The 26,220-nt window shown below is 38.7% G+C and overlaps 1 protein-coding gene across 5 annotated transcripts in view; it reads right to left on the bottom strand.

Annotated features, from left to right (window-relative positions):
* Window positions 1-26,220, bottom strand: part of grik4 (glutamate receptor, ionotropic, kainate 4) — a 353,167-nt gene that overhangs the window by 311,730 nt on the left and 15,217 nt on the right. The gene's annotated exons all lie outside the window — the stretch shown is intronic.

Here is a 26,220-nt window from a genome sequence, read left to right as displayed (position 1 = left end):
TGCAAGGTGCAATTAACATATAGAAGTTCATGCAGTTTTTGTGTTTTTTTTGTAAGTTTACTTGCTGCATACCGTTACATGCATCAAGTAGATTGATGCATGTAACGGTATGCAATATAATAATAACAAAAAAAGAAAGAGTAGAGATGCTCAAACATGGTTTATTTCTTTCTGTGTGTTTTCATGCTTGTCTAAATTTAAGGTGAACCGCCATGCTGGCAACTGAAAATTGAGATTTACTCAGAACAGTAAATCCTGAGAACTCTGAACTGTTTTCTACAAATGCTTGACAGCACTTTCATTGAGTATCAGTCTGTCTTTTGTGTCTCAATTTACTGCTACGAAGCTTGTGTACAAAGTTGCACTGTTTGGAAAACTGTGCAAGGACGCTTTTGCAGCTACTCAAATAAAGAAATGAAAGACAGTCCATAGCAGTTATCAGAACTGAGCATTTTAAAGCTCACTGGAAATGACGATCTCTTACGATGTTCCAGTCAGCCAGAACAAAAATTAGACTTGCATAAGTCATTAATTTTTCAAACACATCAGACTATACTCTTATAAATTTTACAGACATTGCTTTAGTTTGGTGTGTTTTACAGGTAGGACAATTATTTGAATTACCATCACCCCCTGTTGACAGAGTATTGCTTTTTTGATACAAAAATGCCAAAAGAAGTGATTTGCGTGATCTCTAAAAGCAACTTTATGGTTGTGCGGCTGCCGGATAGTGCATACGACACAAATTTGAACGTTTGAATATCTCCATTAGTGTGGCATGATCAGACTATCTGGAAAAAGCCTGTGCTTTCAGCATCAGTGCAACACAAAGTTCAAAGGTCAACTGTGCCAGTACAACAGCACAGATGAAAACTTACACTTTGAAAAGAGTACTAGCAGCGCTGCCAAATCGTTTTATCTAATCTAACAAAAGACTAAAGACGTGTTTCAACCTGTTCCCATTCTTCTCTTGAGCATCGCAGTCATCTCTGATTTCATGGAGTCAGAAACACACGCAGGAAAACTTTACTTGCAGCTGTTAATACAGGGGACCTAAATTACACTTCATTGATCAGTGTGCAGAGCCACGACTTGCTGACTGCACTTAACATTGTGATTACATGTGAAGACCAATTATCTCATTAGCGCGAGCTGACACAAGAGGATATCTAGTGTGCTGCTCCCCGCTTAACACACAGTTTGTCTAACCTACTCACACGGGTCCTTTTCTGGGTGTGTGATTTTACATATCCGCGTCTCGTTTTCAGAACAACCCCATCTGCGCTGTGCCACACCTGGCTGGTTTGAGTTGTCGCATTTCAAATGGATTAAAGTGACTGTGCGAATGTCAGCGAGCTCCACGTAAGCAATTAGCACAGATCTCTAACTGCATTTGCATGTGCGCAGTCATGCCTGTGCTCAAGCAAAAAAAAAAAAAGTCTCAATGAGTCAATGGGCTTCATTTGAAATATGCGGTAAAGAGAAACATCACTATTCTTTCACAGTGTGATAGATCACAGGCGGGAATAAAATCAGAGTGATCTGTCCGTAAGTATGCCAATTATCTAAAAATGTAATTGTAGTTTTTCATATTATTTGATCGGCACTCATTGTGAACACACCCCCATCTACCAAACCCCCTAAGGCTCGACTTCACTCATCCACGATGAACATTTTCTTTTTTCCATTTAACCTTCCATGTTGGACATCTTTATAACCCTCATTAATGACAAAAAAAACCTGCTGACACTCCACTGCGAGGATTAATTTGACCAGTTCAGACAGACGTATTTGTCTAGTACGTGTGTTGGTTCTTGAAACGCGACGGGGTTCTGGTTCTCAGGACAATACTTGTACCAAATAGTGCAAATTAAGGTTTTCGAATTAACGACTGGTTTTAAAGTTTAGTTGAAGATTTATGAACACATCTTGGGGAAGACGCTAACATAACTTCAGTAGTAAATCTGCAATCAGATTCAACAGTATATATTTAGCACCTAAAAACAGTTTGTGCACAAGTCAAGTCTGCAAAGCATCAAATCGTATTGCAAAGATGAAGTTCGTGTCTCACTGGACCCCCAGGTGTTTTACTGCGTGTCCGTTAATTAGTGTGAATGTGGCGCTAGTGTAAGGTGCTTTGAGTTTTCATTACGACTACGAAAGTGTTGGATAAATGCAGTCAATTTCCCCGGAAGACTAAGAAAGCCACTTTTTATATTACTTTTGGCAGTAAAAATGTATTTAAGCATAATAATAAAATTACTTTAAATTAAACATCCGCTGCACCTTGTTTTATTATTTAACAATTTGTTTAAAAGCTCTCGATCCCAGAAGTGAGGATCCCACTCAGCCAGAGAATTTCCTAATTTCTCTTTTTAGCTGAGAGTAGATGCATGAAGCCGTAAAAATCGCTTGGTTTTCTTGCAGCACAGGAAACCGATGGTGTGTTTATATCCGAGTGCAGTAGGACAAAACCCAGGAGGATTATTTGATATACATAGACTCTTGCATAGCTCAGGATCAGAAAAGAATAGTTTGCGCACTGTGAGACAGTCGATGTCAGACTTCTGCTTATCAAATCAATTTTCAACAACAGACATGAGATATGTCAACAAAATCTGCTTCCTTCTGCAATTTGCAAAATATATTATACTCAAAATAAATTAGATTATATGAAAACCGTGCTTGTAAAAAATAATTTTAAATTAATTAGATAGACCTAACCATATGTTTCCAGTATAAATAGCCTCAGAACAGGCAATCCTAGTGGGAACCAAAAACAAATGAAACTGCGTTGGGAATAAAATGTACACAAACACACCGGCACAAAAAAAAAATAAAATAAATAAAAATTAAATAAAAACATGAACAGGTAACTAATGTAAGAAGCAAGTGCATTTCTTCTCAATTTCCACATGTAAATTGCAAGTCTTCGTGCTTGTGACACTTCTCTTGAGGCGCAGTCACAAAAATTGGCTTTAGACACATGGATTTAGAACACTGACAAGCCTTTGCACTAAAATTTATAGGAAATGTTAGCTGCACTCATTTGGGTGATGGAGATGTAGTGGAGTGGCAGTTAAGCAGTAAAGGAGCTCTGACAGATGAGGCCATCTTCTTTATTCACAACCTTTCTTGACAAATGAAACAAATCTTTGTATGGAGTTTTTTTTGAAAAACTTTCTTTCCTTTTTGCCCCCACCTGGAGCGTCCTAATAGAGCTGACAAAGCCTTTCTATCGTTTTAATTAATAATAGTGGGTGATCAAATCACAGAGGTGTTCTCCTCTACTCTGTTGTCTGTTCTTTTTTTTTTTTTATTGAAATGATCAGAGTGCCCAGAGGGGTTTAAACCCACCGGCTGCACCTTGCGTTAGCTCTTTATCTTCCCACACCAATAACCAGAACGTTTGATAATGAGGTTAGAGGGAGATGACGGGGTATCAAACAAAGATGACAGGGCAGCTGGAAAACAGAGTGTCTGTCAGGTGGCTGTTTGGGTGCAGTAATGTGCAATTAGAGAAGGTAAAGTGTGAGAAGTCAGCAGAGTTGCAGACATGAGTGAGAAGTAGAGTAATTATGGTAACACCAGAGCAAAGGAGAGCATAAAAGATTACAGCAGAAAAAGTCTGAATTGAGGTTTTACGGTGAAAGGTAAAGATACAAAGCTTGAGAAAGAAAATTAAAAAAGACTTGCACAAAAGCTCAATGGTAAGGAAAATTACACTAATTACTTATATATAATACGGTGCAATTCAATGTACCAGACATAAAAGGCGTATTATCCAGAGCTCAGCAAAACAAGCCTGTCATAGTACCTGCTCAGCGCACACAGCTTCCAGGCCTTCTCTTAATCATGTTTAAGGATCATTACACACATAAATTCATGATTTGATGAGGGTTATATGTCTGGAACCCAATGACCCATTGAAACCCCAATGCCTCTTCAACTTTCAAAAGAAAGCAGAAAGAGTCAGAGAGCGTGACGGATTGAAAGCGGCATGTCTGGTCACAGCAATCTGAATGACAGACCAGACTGTTGATGTATTTGATCGTCTGAAAACTCGTGGTGCTACAACATAATGGCTCCAAATGCCGCTTGGAAGCATTAATCTTGATAAGGCGCAACAACAGAGTCTATGAGTACTTCCCAGATTTGATATTGGTCACAACTGTTTGACAGCGCCGAAGCAGAGATGTGGAGAACTTATCGAAAAAGAGATCAGTCTTGTAGCAGAAAGCGAGAGAGCTGAAATAATACGACCGTTTTGTTTGTGTAAATAGTTTTTTCACTTTCAAAGCTTAACCTCTTGCTGCCTGAATTTTACAATTATATGAAAAAAACTTTGTGTTTTCTTGTCAAACTGATTCTAAATCAAACTCGTTCATTTGAATACTAAAAGTTACATCACCACATCATGATAATAAAATCAATTAGTGGGTTTCTAATTTGATCCCGCTCTATTCTCTTCTGTCGTTGTGATATTGGGCAAGACACGTCACTCGCCTGGTGGCAGCAGCGCACGACAGAAGAGAATAGAGCGGTCTGACAGCCTCTGTCAGACTGTGACAGGGCAGTCGTGGCTACAATCCAGTAGCTTGCCACCATCAGCAATGAGAGATTGTGTGTGAGAATGTAGTGCAAAGCTCTTTGGGGTCCTCTAGACTTGACAAAACGCTATGCAAAAGCAAGCTATTTACAATTTTTACCATTTAGGCAACATTGGCTTGACTCCAGACCACCAGATGGCAGCAAAGTGCTTCCATCATTTTTCTGATCTCTCAGTTTATTTACTTTTTGTCAACTTCACTTTATATGGTATATTTGACCAATTTCTCACACCAAAATCTGGTACTTGGCATCAGATCTTTGCTACATTAAAGTCTTAGCCCTGTACGAGTTATTTTTGTGTGCTTCAAATACACCTTTTATTAGTATTTTGACCTTGCCTAGCATTAATAATTTCTTAGTTTTTTTTATTATTATTACTTCCTCTGAAGACAGATTATGGGTTCAAAGGAGATTTTTGTTTACTGCAGGAACATAGAAACTTTAATGGGCTTCCACTCCAGTAAAGTGGAGCAATAGCATGAGCCGAAGGAAAACATGACGAATTATGCTCACCGTTTCCCCAGGTTTTCTGTCAAGAAACGCATTGCACAATGTATTGCCAGCAAATGCAGAGGTGCTTTATATTCTGTTGGCCATGGCTAGAAGAGAACTTGACATTTAGCCACCAGTGCAAATGGCCCGCGTGTGCACATGTGCATCCATTAATAGGGAGCATATTTTCTTTGGTATTTATTCCCTGCAGGTCTCGATTAACGCGGCACTCGGTTGAACTCCATTACTGTTTTCACTGAGTATTTTTAATAAGTGTGTCTAATGATGGCACACCCACATAATGAATACCACAGCAATTACGATGGCCGCAAATTTATCTGAGAAGTTAATGAAAAATAAAATCTGAGTTGAGACAAATGAGCTCCCTTTACTGAAATCACTAACATGTAGCACGTATTTCAAAGTGATTTCTGAGCCATCGGACCTGCATAACTAGATAGTGCTAAACAAATGGGGACAACAAAGCTTCCAATAAGCCCAAACCCTGCAAGAAATATGCTTGAGATTAACAGGCAAGTTACAAATCATGAAAAGCGAGAAATAAAACTCAAAGCAGATGGAGGAAACTGAAAATGTAAGTGATCTCTAGCTGAACACCTTTCCCCCGCCCAACAACTCCTCGTGCTGCTGTTAATTAAAGGAGCTGTTACTCTCACTGAGCAGATCACAAGCAGCCCAGAATCAAGAAACGACACGCTCTGGAAGAGTCGCATATATCCCGAGAAGCAAACATGCATCCGCTGTACCTCAAAAATTTAAAGGGTAGAAGAAAGGTGGTTGAGAGAAAAAAATCTGGAGCGAGAGGGAGAGAGATGAAGACAGAAAGAGTAACGGGAAGTGGATGTGACATTGCAAGAGAGGACTGTTTGAAAATGTTTGGCAAAGAACAAAAGAAAGGAAGTGATTGTAGCAAAACTTGGAGACTTCGAGATCCCGGAGTGAACAAATACAGCAGAAGAGGAAGAGAGGCTTTGAGTCGTCTCTGTTTTGAACATGAGCTAAGTGCCTGAATTAATCAGGCTGAGTCACAGGCTCCAAAGGGGGGGATCTGCTTAGTTTAGATCTATTCAGAATGCTGTGCATGCTAGGGGGTTAAAAGATTTGCTCACCTTCATCCCAAAGCCTCATTTCAATTTGAAAAGTTTTTGTTTTTAATATAACATCTCATACATATTAGATATTTACTCAAGGAAATAATATCGACACTGAATTTCCTTTTTACCTCCTTGCCCCTTATTATAAGTCCTAAAAAAAAAAAGAAAAGAAAGAAAAAAAGTTCAGTTGCTTATTTAAAAATTATGAAGCCATGTAACTTCACTGGCAAGCTTGCAAAAGTAACCATTTTGCACAATGTCTAATTTCATAATGCATCCGACAACTATTGTTGACCAGTTGAAACCATGAAGTAAAATATTAATTTCAATTTCATCATTGGCCACTTCTTTACTTTGTCACTATGTTTAGCAACTATTCAGACCCCTCGCATGACTGACATGACTTCAAGCTTTTATTTAAGATTTTTGAAGATATTGACATGAAATCTCACATCATTGGATTTCTTCCTAACCAGGTCTGCCGTTGGCCCCTCCTCCTGAAACACTCCGAGGCCCCGGACCCTCTGTAGCGACCCCTCCCTGCTGCAGCCAGAACAGCCCATCTTCATCCCTCTGCACCCAGGCGGGAGATCAGTGGTTTACGCCCCTCACAGCACAGAAGGTGACTTAAGTTTCATGCAAGTTTCAAGCAAACTTTGGGCTCGACTTCAGGCTACAAAACGTATTGCTTTATTAACACACGTATGCTTATACACAGAGAGTTAAAAAGAAAACATGTTGCATTAGCTTTGCGAAAAAACTTCCCATTTCTCAGTGGAATATTTTACGTTTACCTGAGTTAAACACCAAGTCTCAGGTGGAAGGGTTATGAATAAATCTAGGAAATGGGACTATTGTTGTAAAATCTATGAATTTTACTACATTCTTCTGGTAAATAAAACAAACTTCTGCTGCTTCTTTTACTTCCAGTCAGACATCATTTACGGCGAGGCGCTCTTTCCAGAGCTCCTGTGATCTCAATAGTGATTACATAAGATTTCATACGGAGAGACCAGCTTCAATTAACATTAATGAGCTAAAATGAATCATGTTAGCACTGCTCACTGGAGGTGATTTACTGGATGGAACCATTAACACAGACAAAGCCAGAAAGCTCATCATCGGCCTTGCCCCTTGTTCATGCTGTCATATACGACATTATAATGGTTTCCCGCAGTCCGAGCCGTCACCTCAGAAAGCATTGTGTCACAGTTTGGTGATCGCAACTAATTTCCTTTCAGTGGAAAGTCGAGCTGTATATATATTTTTTTGTTTTGTTTTGTTTTGTTCTCATGGATATAAAGAGTTTTGCAACACAATCTGCCACCCCAGGCACCTAAGCCACATTCTGCATCAGACAAAAACAGCAGGCAGATGTTTAAATACTCTAGTGTCAAACTTCTGTAAAAAAAAAAAAAAAAAAAGACTTCAATTTCAGAGTGAGAAAAACCTGAAAGTAATGTATGAACTGACTTTAAAAAAACAACAACAAAAAAACAAAAACTAAACTCTCCCCTAAACTTGGAGGAAGGCACACAGTGATCAAACAATATCTTCACTGCAGGGTTCGGTGACAAACGTTAGCTCCCGCTTGTGGCTGAAAACACTTACGCCGTGCTTTGCATCAGAATCGCACTTAAAAAAATAAATCCTAATGTCAATATGAAAATTAGCTGCTTGATGTCCACTGGGTATCAATCCACAGGTATGCACACAGGCAGACAAGTTCTAAGGCAGTAGGATGTGTTTAACTCTGTCACCCCCCCCAACCCCCCCACCAACTCCCCACCTTCACTGTTGGGTTTTGTTATCAATGAAGCCCAGCACTTCCAGGGCTCTGTAATTCTCCCCCCAAAAAAATAAACCATTGGTGCATTTGATGTGAGGATTAATCACTGGCTGCTGCATTGGCTCCTCCGTGGGAGTTTACAATGCACCACATGCAGCTCAAGCTCCATTAGCAGCAACTAGCTGGTCTGTGTCGACTGGCAGCGCCGATTTTACCCCACCATTTTACCTTCTCTCACTTTCTTGTTCTTTGACCAGGATTTTATTCCAAGTTTAGTGAGACCTGAAGGAGCACAACCTTACACATTTACCGTATTCTCATATGCTTCATTGAATGCTGATTAAAAATCTGGATGAAAGATTGAACCTCAAGAGCCATACGAGCCATGATCAAGGTTTTCATGTAACTGAGTTACTGTGATCTTTAGACATTTCCTTGTTTTAAATCAAGGAAACACATAAAACAAGCAGGGCAGTGTGCCCGCATGTTTTATGTTGGGGAACACTGGTCTAGACTACATGGATCAAATCCAAAACATCACATGAGCTTAAGATGCTTGTTTTGTTTGTTTAGTTATTTTTAAGAAAGCAGCATTTGATAGAAAAAGAGATCAAAACAAAAGTGTTTCAATATTTTCTGCAAATTAACATAATGAGGCTTTCAACTAAAGGATGTTCAATAAATAAAAGGCCGGACAACGGAACAAACCAGCATATTATGCGTGAACTAAATTGCACATCAAGCTGCATTTCTGTGGTCTTCATGTGTGCACTTATACTAGAGTGCTCTCTCTACCTTAGATCCAGTTCAGTGTGTCTGAAGAAGCCAATGAATCAAGGTTTTGATCCAGTGTCAGAGGACCGCAGGCGGCGGCTACTCAGTCAAACAAGGATTTCATCATACATTTTCATCATCATTTTTACTCCACCTGCAGTACTCTCTGTGCTGAAAGCCCAAACCAAAAGCTTTCACTACATAGTTCAACATTTCTGAAGACGGAGCAATGAGTTCTCACAGTGTTGGAAAAGAAGGCCTTAGAAGGTGAGAAATGCTAAATTCACACTTTAATAAAGAGTTTAAAAGCTGGTGTCTGAGCTACGGTCATCAAATATTTTAATATCCGAGTACTCCATTGATTGAGTAATGGGACACATTTCTGCTTTGGAAGGTTTATTTTCCCCCTGGAAAAAGCGGTTCCTCCCATTTTATCTATCAGAATCACACACACTCCCATTGAAAGGTGGTTTTCCTGGCACAGCAAAGAGTTCAATCCATACAATTATATTTATACATTAATCACATTTTCACCATTTCTTTCTAAGCAAAATGACCTGTCACCTTGAATAAATGTCTTTACTAGAGATTAGATGTCAGCATGTCTGCAGCAGCTGCTTACAGTCTTTTAATTGTCATAAATTGCAGGAGTCTCAACCAGGTGTGCAGAGGTGAATGATTATCCATGCTGCTGCATCTAAAAGAGTGCAACAGCATGGATAATCTAAAACCTTTTTCCTGTTTTTTCTTTTGTTTTTTGTTTTTTTACTTTGACAATAAATCATCTTGAAGACGTGAGAAATATGTTTTTGCTGTCTCTCTCTTTTCTGGACATGTAAAAGTCCACCATTAGAAAGAGTGAGCATTGTTAACTCAACCTGTTTTCATAGCTGGACTGTTCTCATGCAGGCAATTTAACCGCAACTAGTTCAACGTTTGTTCAAGTTTATATTCCAGTAAGTTCATGACGATTCATATACCAATTATGTCCATGGAGAATTTGAAATGTTTCAGCAAGTTGAAACAAGTTGTCACCAACCTTTCATTATAGACAGCTAATGCAGGTTTCTGTACTGTATGCTCAAATTTCCTTTAATATATTTTCAGAAATCTGTCCTTAATGTGTGAAGGGATACATATTAAGTATACTAGTCATTCATTTATAGCAATAAAAAGAAACCCTAAGCAGCATTCACCACATAATTGCTTATAAATCCATTATCTTATAATTATCGGCGGTGTCACATTATGTGCAGGTGAGAGCAGTCTTACTACACAGCCCTGCAGTAAACGACAATTTCACTATAATTTAAAGGAAAAATGATTAGCCCCAGAATTGTTTACCGTCATTTGCATCCTATGTTGTTGTTCAGTTGATTTCTGCAATTAGCACAATTAATGCAGTAAGTATTACTAGCTCTCTTAGCAAACAGTTAGCTAAGTGTATTCCTTCTAGAGTTAAAAGCACCATCTTGTAGGAGTTATGAACTTTTACATACTGATACAATTACTAGTCAGTTGGACTTTCGTTAAGGTTTGTTTCTCATTAAAAATGTGAAAATATGGTCAAACATTATAATGCTTTAAATGTGTCTATTTACTTATAAAATGACATGTTAAAAATTAATTATACCCTACTTAATAATGAGTGGAAAATTGTTATCACAGCAATCGAACCTTCCTTATAAATGCCTTTTGCATGTTTCCGCTGAGGCTGGGTGACTCCAAAATATGTATACTACCAATCAGGACAAACATGTTTGCAACATTAAGAGATTATCTTAAACTTTAATATGGTAGGGGTATCAATAATTTTGGGTCTAACTATAGAAAGTGCTTTGGACACAATTTTAAACAAATGCAAGGTAAAAATCACATTTACATGAACTTGTGAATGCGAGAAACATAGCAGATTGCTTTAAATCACTGGCTGCCAAAATGCTTGCTGACACACCCTGAAACTTGAGCAGAGACGTTCACAGCGGCATCTTTTCAACACCATGAAAGTCTAAGGCTGAACGGCCAAAACCACAAATAGAGCAATGGAACAAAATGACCAGCACTTTCCTTCTTCTCTCAGCTTCAAATCAAAAAGATGAAGGCAGAGCAGCTGGTTGCAAAAAAAAAGAAAAAAAAAAAGAAGAAAATATTGGTTTTCAAACTTTTATGTACTTGAACATAAACCGTATTGGAAGAATTTATATCCTGTTGTGCTGACAAAGCCTAAATCTGTCCATGTTTCACTGCTTAATGTCCTAAAACCCAGCAACATAAACAGACGAATTACAAATAATCATCAGAAAATGTCATAAAGCATGACAGAAGAGGAATATGTGAAAAGTACATTTGCAGTTTTTGGTCTATTTAGTCTGGCTAAATAAAGCATTAACTAAAACTACCCCATAGTGCATCTATGTTAATTCACATCCCAAAAATCGCGGCTGTTTCTGTGGACACAGCAGCCCGTAACAGAATAAACTTTTACACTGCAGCTGTGACTCCACAAACTAATTCAGAGACTGTGGTGCATCTGGGCTTTCTTCATCATGTCGCATTTCCCACTTATCCTGTCAAACCGCAGCCACTTAAGTTGTCAAACAACAGCCCCATTATACTCTCTGGCCTTGTAACTGCTTCATTGAAAGAAGGAATAATCTTCAAGAAAATATTCAGACATTTCTGTCCCACAGGCCTCCGAAAACTTAGCATTTTAAAATGATTCTGCTACAAATATTTTTGCGAGTAAATTGTATAAATGCAGGGCAGAGCCTAAACCTAACCAGCTAAATCGAACCCTTTTTTCTTGGGATCGTTCAGACAGCATGATGTGAAACTGTTGTACTTTGTGTGCAAACAAAAAAGACTTTTAAATGAACTCTATACTCAGGCACAAAAGCATGCAGTTCACTTGGTACATGTTCAATTTCTTATTAACACAAATAGCAAAGCAACAGGCAATGGACAAAAAATAAAATATTCAGTGATAAAAAATGTCTCACTGATGTGAGATGAAAATGGACAGACTGGTGGCAGGCGATAGAAAACGCAGAACTATTTCAAATAACCCAAGCTATGACAAACGCCTCCTCTGAAACCATCAAACCAGGATACCACAACAATAACTCAACAGGGGCCATTCTTGTCAAATGCGAACAGATAATTGAGGCTACCATTAGCACAAGCTTGCCAATATATATATTTTTATTTTTAGGGTTTTTTTATGGCCTTTATTCAACAACAGCTTGACAGGAAGGAGGTCAGAGAGAAAGACATGCAGAAAAACGGCCCAAGGACGCGACTGATCAGGGATAACCGTGTTGACGACTGTAGCCTCCGCTCCAACACCGAGCTACGAGACGCCCTGAAGCTCGCCAAAAAAAAAAAAAAAAAAAAAAACAATGCCTGGTCCGGTGAATCTCAGTAAGCTCAACATTCAGATGCGTTAGAACTTCACTAAACAGTATTAGACCATGTACACTTCTGCGTGTAGCTCATTCAACGTAATTTTTTAAAAATAATTGTCTTGTGACTGAGTTGTTTGTTTTTCAGTTGATATTTGTTCACCATATGTGTCAAGAAGTCTGGAAATGATTTATTGCTGCACCACTTTTTAAATAAAACTGGCTTTTTTTTTTTTTTTTAGAATATTTTATTTTTGATTTTTAGTAGTAACATCACAGGTATTAACTGACAGGACAAAACTGGTACACAATGAAGCACAATTCAAACAATGAGACATATTGAAACTAAAACACATCTACAATAATATAACACAACAACCAAATAACAGTGGAGTGTGCTTTGAGTCGATGTACAGCCTGTGCAGCCGGCTCGAAAAAAAAAAACGTCTAAAGACCCGTAAAAGTGAGAGTGACTGAAGTTGCGCTCAGAGCTAAATGCCGAGGCCACACATCCAGAGATATTGTGGGAGGCGTAGCTCCGTATTTGTCCATCACTTTGAATGCAAATGAGGCCATTTTCCATACTAAAGCATCACTGACTCCACACTATGAGCAGTGGTGCTACAAGGCTGTTTCCTTATTTTTGCCTGTTTCGAGGAAAAATCCATTTAGTATGAATGACTACTAAAATTAGGCGCACCCTCGGGCTAATTTTAAATGATTCAAGGGTAAGAGACAAGAACAATGGCAAATGATTTCAGGTTTCTGACCACAGCTGACATTTTGGTCCACCACAGAGGCCAAACAATGGGCAAAAGATGGGGGCAAGCAGGAAAGACTCATGAATGACGAGCGAAAGAAAAAGGGCAAGGTTGGAAAGGAGGAGGAGGAGGGGAGATGAAAAGAGAGAAGATAGGGTGCAGCAGGAGACTAACTGCAGAACACACAAATTAGGTGACAGATGAAGGAAAAAACCTTGGAGTGAAGATGGAAGCAATTTCAATTATCATCAGCTAACACATTACACCAACTGTGTACGAAAGTCGCTTTGTTTGACTTGAAGAGGGGAACAACTCTTGCTCTCTTTGATCCTTTGGTGCAGCATGTAATTTAATCACTCTGAGACATCATTCAAGGGTGGCCATAGCAACTGTGTGATTTTTGTTCTCACACTTGAGACCTTTTTCTTTAGCGATCTGCAATGTTAAGCGTGCGGAGGGACTATTCTTAATGTTCGTTTCTGCTGAATGGAATGCACAACATCACAACGAAACTTCAATTTATGCAGCATTATTAAAGCATCGTAAAAGATGTAAGTGTGTGTAGCGCAGGCAGAGGCAGTAGGGTATAGACTGCAGGATCGTTTTTGTTCACATGACCAAAACATTAAAGGAAAAAAATGATTTAATTAAATGGGCTGCAAAATAGAACTTAGCAACCATCTGTCAGGCCCTTACAGCTAATAGCTGCGTTGCACTTCCAGACTTTAAAACGTAAACAAGCTGCTCGCATAGCAGATATTTTCACAAACTTGTGAGCAAAACAAAAATTGTGGTTCAAGGACGACATATAAACACGGATTTAACATATCTAATATATAGTAGTATTTCATTCAAGCACTTGAGTTCTGGACTTCATTGTGTGTTTTTTTTTTTGTTTTTTATTAAGATTACCGCAGACACAGTTGGGAAAACACACCTGGATGACAGCTTAAAGAACTCTGCTGCACTAAAATTGGTGCTGCTCGCACAAACATTAACAGGGATGAGCAGTCATTATCTCTGTGTATTTTTAATTAGGCTTGCTGTGTGCGCATACTGTGTAAACAATATATGCATCAAATAATTTTATTAAGAAATGAAGGTCACGGAAGATAACCCCCAACGAGAATTTGCATTTTACTTTCCTACTTGCACAATACTTAAGTGAACCCGACACTCTTAGTATGACACGTATGTTTGGTTTTCTTCTTTTTGTGCGCATGAAGCTCAAGAAAGAACTGCGTTCATTCAGGAGTTGGAAGTGGGCTCCAACAAATTAAACTAACTCAAGAAAGTTTCAGTTGTAACCTGCTTTATTTAGAAGAAAAAATACACTGGGCTTCAATCTTGAAGAAAAAAATGATATAAGATTGTGGGTCACTTTCCTTTTGTAATTTGTTTTAAAATTGCACCTTATATAGTGAATACAAATCAACGCTCTCAACGGGTTAAGAACTGCCATCTTCATCTTTGATTAAAATTTTTTTGACACTCTTTAAACATGACCAAATGCATATTCTGTTTGTTCATAGGTTGACATTGTAAGAGGCATTTAAGCAGCATTTATAAAATGGACTGCTTATATTAAGGCCTCTGTCAGCAGTGATAAAATGAGGAATACTCACAAAAATGTCCTTTGTCCAAAGGAATCCTGCGCTGTGGATTTTGTTTTTACAAAAATTTTGAAACAAACAGGAAAATGAACAAACACTATTTATCTGCAATAATTTTATAAAACCTGTTTGGAACGGGATCTGGGTTTTGTCTAGCACTGCTTTGGTGGAAATCTGTTAAAAGATGAAGAAGTTACTGATGACAAAAGAATTGGTTTGGAGCTGCTCTTAAATACTAAGAGGTTACATTTTTTAAAATATTCTCTTTTATCAAACTACTTTTATAATATTAGCACAAACAGAACATCGTAGACATGAAACAGAATAACTGCTGTAATTTATCTTGCTTTTTCTGAATGTCTTGAAAATTACCTCATTGATACTGAAAACAGCCCATTTTAAGACTTTCTCCCACAGAAACAACTTCCACACTGAAGAGTGGCACCAGATAAGTATGCTATGTTAACCATTTGGTAAAATGAATAAATACGTATATATTTGAGTTGGTAAAGTGTACACACTAAAGTTAAAATCTCAGGTTTCTCTGACGTAAAGCCATCTATGACAAATAATTTCAAAATATTTTCCACATACCTGTACAATAAGCAACAAGTGGCCAAACTCAACTACTTATATTTTGTTAAAAGTCTCTTTTCTTTCAGTTATTAAAATCAGATTTTTGTCAGCAGCAGTCTGTTGTGCCCACTCTTCTTTGCAAAATCTAGGAGGACATTTCATTCACAGCCTTCATCAGATGAAAAACTTGGATACATCTTTAGCTTTTTGCGAACACTAATATTAACCCAAAAATCCCAGCTTGAGACTTTTAAGCCCAACAGAGAAATTCAGCAAATATTTTGACAAAGTCATGTGAGCCAAAAAAAACAAAAAAAACACACATGACTATCCCAGTGGTGCTGTAAGCATTCATGTGGACAACCGTCCAATTACAGGTGTGAGATGGGGCTAAATGGAGAAAAATGATGTCCAGTCAGGCGAGCGAGACCTTGTCCCTGAGTAGTTGTTTGGCAGTTTGATCTACAGCACGGGTCACCTTGTCCATCCATTTACAGCGAGCCTACAGCACAACTAAACCCAATTCACAACACGCAGGTGAAGCTAAGATGAATCATTCAGGTCGGTGAGAAACAAAAGCCTTTTCTAACCTCTCAGTAGTGTCCTTATAACATTTAACCTTCAGTTGAGGAGGGAAAAAAAAGATCTCTAATACTTTAGTATTAGAGACTGAAGCTTGAGCTAAATCTTTGTTTATTCCCCTCTGGGTGCTGCAGCTGCTTGACTTACTATTATCTTTGTATGCAGAAACTTCGGTTAATTAAGGACACTCTGTTGTGTTTAGCTGCCAGCCTCTGGAAGAGTAAAACTGTTGGAAAAGCAACAAATCGTAAACTTTAGCACCTACCGAAGCACCATAATTATCGGCGGCCAAACACTGCCAGCGCCGACTCATCCGGTGTTCAACATCCAGATGTGGCAGCATGACCCTTGTCCTACTATAAGAGCACTCTGCAAGTATAAATTAGCGGCATTCTGTAAATATATAGATATATTACACTTTCTTTGGCATTAAGAGGAAACCTCTGCTGCTCATCCTCTCTAGCTCGCCAATTAATTTTTGTAAAACTCTGTTCTGTTTCTAGAAACAGCGAAAGCTTGACTGACTTACACATTGTCGTTGCAAATCCATTTTATTCTAATTAATCTTGTCACAACAAATTTAAATGGTGTCATGTTTAGCTTAATCTAGACACACCGAGTTGGACAGAATTTAAGGAGGGGACTGAATTGTATTTAATCACAGTTTGCTCTTCGTGTACCTTTGAGGTATCGGAGTATTAGCAGCATATCAACGTATATTATCATCTACAAAGGAGAGATTCTCAATCCTGCTGAGCGCTAACAGAGCTCCACACATCCCCTGTAATAAGATAACTCTCTTCTAAACATGGCGAGTTAGGCAGCTGACTCAGGCTGGCTAAAGTAGCAGACAGATTGACTAATTAATCAGATTATATGAGGTAGTTATTTTGCTACTTTATAAAAGGCAGAGTTGCAAATTCTATATTGTGCACAGAAACACTTCAAAACTGCTACTGACTTTAGCAAGTGTTTATTTTATATGTTTGCTTAAGTTCATGTATCAAAATCGAAGCAACGACAGAAACTTTTGATTAATTTTTACACCAGCAGAAAGTGTTGGTGTTCTATTCTGCTTCTCTCTAATAAAACAAACTAATCACCGTACATTACTTTATACATTTTTTGTTCTAAATAAACACTAAATCCATGTTAAAGCTACAACATACCTTCCAATGCCTACCAAAAGGGAATCAGCGAAACTTTTTCAAAATTAAGTCTTTTCATAGATCTTAACCGGCCTTATTGACAGATGGCTAAATCTGACAAACGGCTTTTGTCTAAGCTCAAAAAGCTTTTGATCCTCCCTGCACCGGCATCACAATTAACCTTACGGTCATATCACTGTTCATGCCAAGCTAGGAGTCTGTTTCCCTTTTTTTTCTTATCACCTAAACCATCCCAACAGCATAATCATCATAACACTGCGCAGAAGGACTTGACATGCCTCTAATGAGATGTCAGAAAAAAGGAGGCATAGGAACATGCAGGGGGCACACATGCCCTTAGATTACTCCCAAATGAAGACTTATAAGGGACCATGCTTCATACAGACAACCTCATCAACCCTTTTAATTATTTTCTGAAGCTGTTCAATGTATTCATCAAGGGGACTATATTTATCTTCCCCTTTAACACTATATATCGGGATGGATAAGGTTGTGGAGCAAATAAATGAGATTATGTTGATTTTTTTCGGAGGGGTGTGAGTTTAAGCGGGCAGACATGCAAATCTGTGGGTGAAATTTCTTTTTTCCGGAGAACAACCGTCCTAATCTCTTTACTTTCAGACTTTGAGAAGAGGCTGTACCCTTCCGCTTAAACTCACAAAATCTTTCACAAAAGATGCACAAAGGAAAAGAATTAAATATATATGAAGCTGCTCTTTGTTGGTAGATGAGGCTTCACCATTAACAAATGTTACAATAACACAGACATCCATAAAGACAGAGACAATTTTCAAAGATGAATTTTATCACATCACCTGTTGATACAGCTGGTCCAAATTACAATATATTGTTTTACAGATAAAAAAAGAAGATTATTGTCTCAGGAACAAAATGGCTTGGATGAAAGAAAAATTGGCAGTTCGGCTCCTCATTGAGAGATGCACCAATTTTGCCCAGTCTACCAATGACACTTGTTTCTATGGAAACCAATAATTAGATTTTATTTTTATTTTTTACTATAATGTTTTACTCTTCCTCTGAGACATGAAAACAATGGGACATACAGCATCAGCCTGATTTGAATGAATAGCTGAGGCCAAACCTTTGACCGGTGTGGGAGGTGGAGGATCGTAAATAGGAGGAACTGAGAAGTTTCCCCAAAGTTGTTGCCTGTGAGGAAGTTTTTCCAGGGATTCAAGTCTAACGGAACCAAGCTTAGCAATCTGCATCTGGACTGGCAGGAATGTAAATGGCTGGACTCACCAGCTCTTTATTTGGATTTGGCCTGAACTCAATGAAGTGACATAGTAGCCCTCAGAAATGTAATCCCAGCTATGCTGAGAGATGAGAATAATGACTTGAAAAGGCCTCTCTCAAGTTCTTATCGTCCTGATATGACACTTTAACAGTCATCCCTTGCACAGATGTGCAAAAAGTCTGAGACATGTCCAGTTAATACCCATTTGCAAAAATACCCCACACTAGCAACTTCAAAAACCTTCCTTAAGCTGAATTATTTTAAGTAACTCTCCTTCATCCCACATAAACCTTTTTTCAATTAGGTAGTTGGCCTTTAATAATGGAACAAATGTCCAAGTATATGTAAATCAGTAGGACGCTTGCAGACAATTACAAATGAAACTCATAAAAAAAAAAAGAAAAGAAGTGTGATAACAGAAAAGGTTTCACAAACAAATTATTCTACTGTCCTTTATAAGAGGAAACCATTAATTTAGGCCAGGTCATTTCTAGAGCTGAGCTTAGTTTGTTGCTGAAAAGGACGAAACTTGAAATATACTGATATGATGCAACAAGGAAAGAACCAGTAAGACATGAGAAAATCCCAACAGGGGGATCTGACGACGATGGAAAAAACAAAACAAAACTGGATGTCAGGAGAAAATAGGAGCGTAATTAGCTGAATATCGAACATCTGTGCGGGGGTTTAAACTGAGACAGTGACGACACAAAGAGGACACAGGAGGACGTGACTGTGGAGAACCAGGGATCAATCAAAATACAGGCGAGCACAAGAAACACGACTCAGACAAAACTAAATTCAAAGTCTGAAGGATCGCGGCTCAAGCAAGGGCAACAAACTGCATCACATGCAGTCTCAAGATGTGTGTGCATATGAGAGTTCACAGTAGTTTTAAACATTTAGGTAGCTTACAGCTACTTATTGCATGGAAAAGCATAATGAAGACATCGGATCTGTTTAAACTAGACAGTAGATAAACATCAGGAATTTTCTATCGCTGACATAAAAGAACATATTATGCTATAAGAACAATCATATATGTCATATATATATATATAAAACATATACATGCACGCACACACACAAGCACACCACTGACATTCAATCCAGTCAATTGTTAGAAAGCTTGTCTGTTTCACAATCAGATGTGACCTTGAATATATCAATTTCAGGGCTTGTATTGAAGGATCACCTGCGCCGCAAAGCGCAAAAGCAATGGCTGGTGACATACCACAAATTAAAACCATGGCGACTGACTAATTGATATGAGAACCACCCTTCTCCTCCTCCACTTCCTTCACTGCTCTTCTAATCAATACCAGACTCCACAACAAACACCACATCTGAAGAGGCTGCAAGTCAACAGATCAAAATCTAGCCCCTCAGCAGATACGGCCGGTACAGGAAGGATAGGAAAATAATTGGCTGCAACAAAATACCCGCATCAGACACCTTTTTCTTCTATCAACATTAGCTTGTTAGAGTAAATTCAATTAGAGGAGATCTGAGGCAATCTGATCATTGCAGTGTGACTACACTTAACATTTAGTCCAACAGAGATGTTTCTAAGCCTTCCAATCTGACTCTCTGCCAACCGGGCCTTCCTCGCCCTCAGTGATCTTTGTTTTCTGCCCGGTATTTTAACCGGCTCCTCTTTCAGACACGGGGTTAATCATCCCAGGTGTTTCAGATAGCAACGTGATACAGATGCTTAGCAGAGCAAGAGGGTAAAACAAAAAATGCAAGCAATTTCAGCATTTTCTGGAGGTGAAGAAGCAGCTGTGTGGGACAAAGTTAGCACTGTGACACATGTAGCTTTATGAGATGTGCATGAGGTCAGATGTTTCTCAGAACAGATGTGAACAGGCACAAGCCGAGATAAATACTTCTGCAACGAGACAGCAAAGCTAAAGGTTCTAAAATGTAACAGGAGAAACGCATTTCTCACTTAAAACCTGAAGTTTTATAAAAAGCTGGCTTTTTAGACAGTTAGTATATTGGTATATCCATTTAACAGAAAATGGAGAATGAGGAGAACGATAGACATGGACACATGCTAAAGATTTTTTAACTGAAACAACATGCAGAAGTAATCCTTCTTGCTTTGATAAATATCAGTGATTTAAGTTAAAAAAAAACTTAGATATGATGTTGATAAGAATCAATTAGTGGTTTCTTAATTTATTTGTGACTTGTATAGGATTTTAAAATATTTATTATCAAGGCAGAACACACTAGTCATCATTCATCTTTCATCAGTAATAATTTTACAGTAGTATTCTTCCTGTGAGCTCAGTAGTACACATTTCAGACGTTTAACAGCTACGATTTCAACCATACAGTATGTGTTGAAAATGACACTCGGAACAAAGGGACTCAAACGGGCAGTCTGAACTAAATGAGAAGCTTCAAGTAATAAATCTCTGTGATGAGCCCATGCATACAAGTAATTACAAGCATCCGCTTTATCTTTCCCCGCATCTCTGCTGACGAAAGACACTCATCAAATTAAGAGCTTTGTGATATCAGACCGGTACGAGAGCAAGGGCAGAGTAAAGAGCACTTCTGAAGATACAATGACTGCTGGATGTGCGTAGGTGTGAGTTCATTCAGGGACATGGCGATGGTAAAGATGTCAACTTACCTAAGAATACATAATTGACTAAATGAAGACAGTCATGTCTTTCATACCTACCTCTTACTTATAAAGTAACAAGCAACTTCTAACAGAAAGTGGAGATTTAAAGCCTATAGAGATAATGAAACATCCCTACAGTTCCATTTGTTTTCGTTTTTTTCTTTTACTGTGAACGGACCAATCGCAGCGCTGCCATATTGTTACATCTTTCTGCCACAGGGCTTATAAAACCAGCCTTTTTAGGAGCATGCTTTTTCTAGTCACTGTCCTTATAAATCAAACGATTTTATTAGAATACAAAATTCAATTCTGAAGTAAATACTAGCCAGAGACACAACGGCAGACTCCCCTGCAGCTCAGTCACCTGCAACAATAACAGGCTTCCAGGAGGAAACTGAACATCTGGGGACTTTAGTTTTAAAATGATTTACTTCTTATCTAATAGGCTTCCTTATTTAAAACCTGGCACATAGATATTTTATAGTAGACATATTTATTCCTTAATTTAATGTCACTTACCGCTACAGGGTGTACCCGCCTCTCACCAGAGACTGCTGGAGATAGACAACAGCCCCCGCCCCCCACCCCGCGACCCTGCAAGGACAGGCAGGTAGAGACGATGGATGGATGGATGGATGGATGGATGGATGGATGGATGGATGGATGGATGGATGGATGGATGGATGGATGGATGGATGGATGGATGGATGGATGGATGGATGGATGGATGGATGGATGGATGGATGATGAAAATTTGCATTCTTTATGGCAACTTCCATCATTCAAATGAAGACAGCTGGATAGATGGTGAGCTATTAATTTATAGTCCATTGCAAAAGCACTTAGTCTTTCTACATTTTTGCATATTTTGCCACGTTATAAACAAGCATCAGTTTTATTCAGAGTTCGTGTGATAAACCAACACACGGCAATGTGCAATCAGAACGTGTAAAGAAAGGAAGGCATAGTTTGTTTGTCTTTTGCAGCCTGAACCAGGTTTTATTCCCAGGATTTCCATGTCTTTAGCTCACTTCATCTGCCTCTCACGTCTAACCAGCTTCTGTCCAGCCATGAACCAGGCTAAAGGCAAGAGGATGAAGAGGAATTTGCTGCAGTGGCCTTGAGACTCTGTAGCTTTTTCCCTGCAAGAACTCTTGGTAATTTCTGTTAAAAGCAGCTCGAAATGCATCTTTTTAAAGATGGCCTGTATGTAAGGTCCTGTGCATTAATTTGTTACTCTAGACTTAGTCTTGCTTTCATTATTGGATCTTAGTCCTACAACAGTACACCTCCATCACGGTTAAATTATTTATTTAATGTTTTTTGTCGCAGCAGCTTCTTTGGACTTAACGTGACACGAGACTTTAAACCAGCCCATTCTCAGTGGAAATCTAGTTGTCTGAGAAGTATTTTGTGCAAAAAAAATGTGATGAATATGTATCACATGTTCATCACATTTGATGCATGTTCATCAAACATGTATCAAATGTGATACATGTTTGTATCATGTATCACATTTGTGATATCTAATTAGGATATCGCTATCAGTTAGGATACCGATATCCTAACTGGTTTATGTATGTCACAAAAAAAAAAAAAGAACGTAGGATAAAAAACGCATGTCGATTTTTCCTTCCAAACTTCAAGGGGTGCAAATAGCTTAATTAATGGATAAGTTAAATGGCTGCTGTGAGCAGAATATATTAGACTTATCGCTCAGTGGGGATATTCAGGTGTACTGGTAGTAAAATGACAGGGAAGTTGGATCATGCAGAGTCATAGGAAGGTAAAAGTCATAGAAAAGAAGAAAAAGAAACGAGACTGTGAGGTGCGGCATGTCCAACAGGTACATTTAATGTGGCCTCGGCTAAAGTGTTGGTGAGTTTGAGGAATCCATCTTCTACTTCTACCTATAACCATCTGCTTCTGTGAGACGTTTCCAAACTGTAACCTTATGCAAATAGATGCTAAATTTAAGTTTATTTTATTTAACTAGTTGGTGAAATCCTTGAGCGAGGCCTCCTTTGATTTAGCTTTCGTTGCACATTAAGTCACCCAGCCCTTGATTCTGCCTTCTACAGAGAATAAGTTTGTTCATGACATGACATGCAAAAATGGCTGCGTTATTTTTAGCTCGCTTAGATCTTCCTCTATTTAGTGTACATTTTTTTCCCCTGGATGACAGATGGACATATTTCACTTTTTATTCATGCTTTCTGCAGGAATTTGATCACACAGACAGACATACACACACACACATAAATATATACATACACTTACTTATATATATATATATATATATATATATACATACACACACACTGCTCATGTATTAGAAATGAAGTGGAAACTGGGTTCAAAGGTTAGGTAGGCTCAATATATCTAATGTTTTCCTCATCTTTTCTCCCATCCGCTGCACTCGTCAAAATGCAATAAATTCACAGATTATGTGGACGCTTTAGGCACCGGATCCGAGTTCCCTGGAGCCGCTGCTCTCTGTTTCAAATCTCTCCAGCAACTCTGTAACCCCTGCGGAGGCAGCTATCTGAATACTGATGTATTTATTCCCCCAGTCAGAGCATGGTGAAGAGCCATAATCCCAAGGCCCAAGCGCAAGGACGTCCTCCTTGAACCATAATCACCCTTACATCTCTTATCAGCCCCAGCCTGGAGTACATGATTAAAAAGTAGCCGGGACATACAGCCTCTTCACCTGGGATATGATGAGTCCCTGCAGCTGCATGTCAATCAAGCTGAGGGGAGCACATGTGAAATGACTCATGGCCTCCACTGGCCAATTAGAATGACAGGAAAGTCATGCAGCATATGCTGTACATTTGGAAGTAGAAAATGCAAATAACAAGGTCCTGTAAAACTATGGAGAGTGCAACGGGGATCGCGGCAGCTCTGCGGCTTTAGAGGAAAAGAAGGAGTCTGTGGGAAGTGACTGCGGCCATCTGAGAGACGCTTATTAAATACGAACGATGAAGCAGATTAAAAATAGGAGGATAAAAAAGAAAAAGAAAGCCAGAAGATAGTGACGTTTTACATTCATCGAAATCACCTGCTTGGTGGATTTTCCTTTATTTAATGGATGATCCTTTATAGCCAAAGTCTTTGTTTCTCTCTGTCCAGTGCTTCTGTTTTAGTGGCTGTCCTGATCTCTTGGCTCCCACTCAGTTAAAACTGACACTGAACCTGACAGAGGCTGCTTCTACGAGACGTTTCTTTCTGTTAAAAGGGAGAAATGATGCATTACAGATTAAAATGAATCAAACATATCAAACACGAGGGTCATCTCATCTCAAGAACATGTAGTCTTTCCTCTAGTCATGGATTAAAGAAAGAATATTTAACTTATGCAACTGAAGTTCAAGCCAGTCCACTTCAAACGGCCTACACTGCTCAGTGACTAAGACAGCAGAGAGAGTTTGTCCTCACAGATTTCTCCTGTTTTGGTTCTTTTGTCACACTTCAACGTGATCGCTCAACAAATGTTAACATCATATACGGTTCACCCGAGTAAATACAGTAGCAGCACAAGAGCGACACAAAAACAAAATAAATCTGTAAGGGAGCGACACACTTTCACAGCACTGCAGATACGAGTCTTTGGTAAGTTTTTAAGAACCAGGTAACTTCGAAATACGCAGTTAATTCACCATCAGTTCTGTCCTTTGCCAACTGGAAGCGAGTAGAGTTCAATCCAATCCAACTTTATTTATAAAGCACTTTAAAACAACCACAGCTGATACAAAGTGCTGTACAGTAAAACACAACATAACAATAAAAAAGAACTAAAAAAAAAAACCAACAAAAAAATCTTTTACAGTTTAAAAACAAAAACATACAGTTTAAAACTAGATCCCGCTGGTGTAAAAAAAGCCAAGTAAAATAAATGGGTTTTAAGACGAGCTTTAAAAGTGGACAGTGAAGGGGCCTCTCTGACCTGCAAAGGCAAGGCATTCCATAACTTTGGACCCATGACAGAGAAAACCCTGTCCCCTCTGAGCTTCCTCCTGGATCTCGGTACCTCCAAGAGCAGCTGATCTGCTGACCTGAGTTACCAGTTTCCATCTTAATCCACTGAATGGTAACAAGAGGTGGTCAGGTAAGACTAAGAAAGCAAGGCGTATTGAGCACACGGCTTGTTTCTTGCATGCAGAACAATAAAATATCCATTTGGATATGATTCAAAGGAGTATTGATGTTTGATGAAATTCACAATCACAAATGAGAGAAGTGCAACACTGCTGGCAGAGCTGACTGGCATATAATCGGCGAAAGGGGATTGGGAAGGCACGGAGGGCTGCTTCACAAGATGGGGAGCTTTAGGAGCGATGTACCCGGATCAATTCTAACAATGTTCATTTTCTGCACGCACCATTGGGAGAGGTAGTCAAATAGAGACAGATTAATATGATCGTCTCTGGGGGCTCAGACCAAGGGAGGGATGTTGATGCGATGTAATCTTTCACCGTTTAAAAATGATGCACATCTAAATAAGATTTGTCCTGTAAGATTAGCTTTTAAATACTTTAATAGTACTCCATAAGCTTACTAATGTACAGCCTGGTCCTAAACGAGTCACAAAACCTTGGGATAGTTTTCCAAGATGGATGACTGTCTTCTGGTTCTGGTTCTGCTCTGCAACCCCAGAACCAGAACCAAACATGGAGAAGCAGCATTCAGCTTTTTTACACCACAAATCTGGAACAATATTGCAGAAAACTGCAAAACAGCCAAAACACTGAGTGCCTTAGAATCCGGACTAAAAGCCCACCAGTTTAAAGTGGCGTTTTGAAACATTATAAATGAAACACTAATCAATAATCTGACGTGGCATCTGACAAAATGTAACGTTTCAATTACTGACTGTTTGTTCAATAACTTTGTAGTTTTGCGTTTTTATGACGTAAAGCACTTGGAAGTTGTTAACCTTGTTGCTAAAATGTGCTATGCAAATAAATTTGAATGATTGAACTGAGCACTAAGAGCACTGCAGCTGGTAAACTAAGGATGCAGATATCAGTGCATTTATAGGACTGCTCAGGAGTAATATCTGGCAACACACTATATTCCAAGTGTCATACATTTACACTGAATAATGATATTATCTGTAATGAGTTGAAGTGACCTTCATTGGCCTTAGTTGCCACAAATGGTGTATATTTTCAGTGGCTGAGATATTGAAGCGACAAGAGTGGTGGAGATATTGTGCAACGGTGAAGAAGACGTAAAATCACAGTCGATAACATCATCTCCCTTTTCAGCTTTAAGCTCGCTTTCCTCTGGTACAAACCCCAAATCTGTTTTCTGGGAATTTATCTAGAAGATCAACGCAAACTATAATTGTGCAGTGAAAGAAAACCCATAAATTAATTTCAAAAATGTGTGCGGCATACAAAGCAACTAACTGTGCTTTGATGTCAGCCTTT

This window comes from Poecilia reticulata, chromosome 13, assembly GCF_904066995.2.
Source record: "Poecilia reticulata chromosome 13, P_reticulata-male-v2, whole genome shotgun sequence".
Classification (NCBI taxonomy): Eukaryota; Metazoa; Chordata; class Actinopteri; order Cyprinodontiformes; family Poeciliidae; genus Poecilia; species Poecilia reticulata.
The sequence above is the reverse complement of the archived record's forward strand: the minus strand, read 5'-3'. Positions and strand labels throughout refer to the sequence as shown.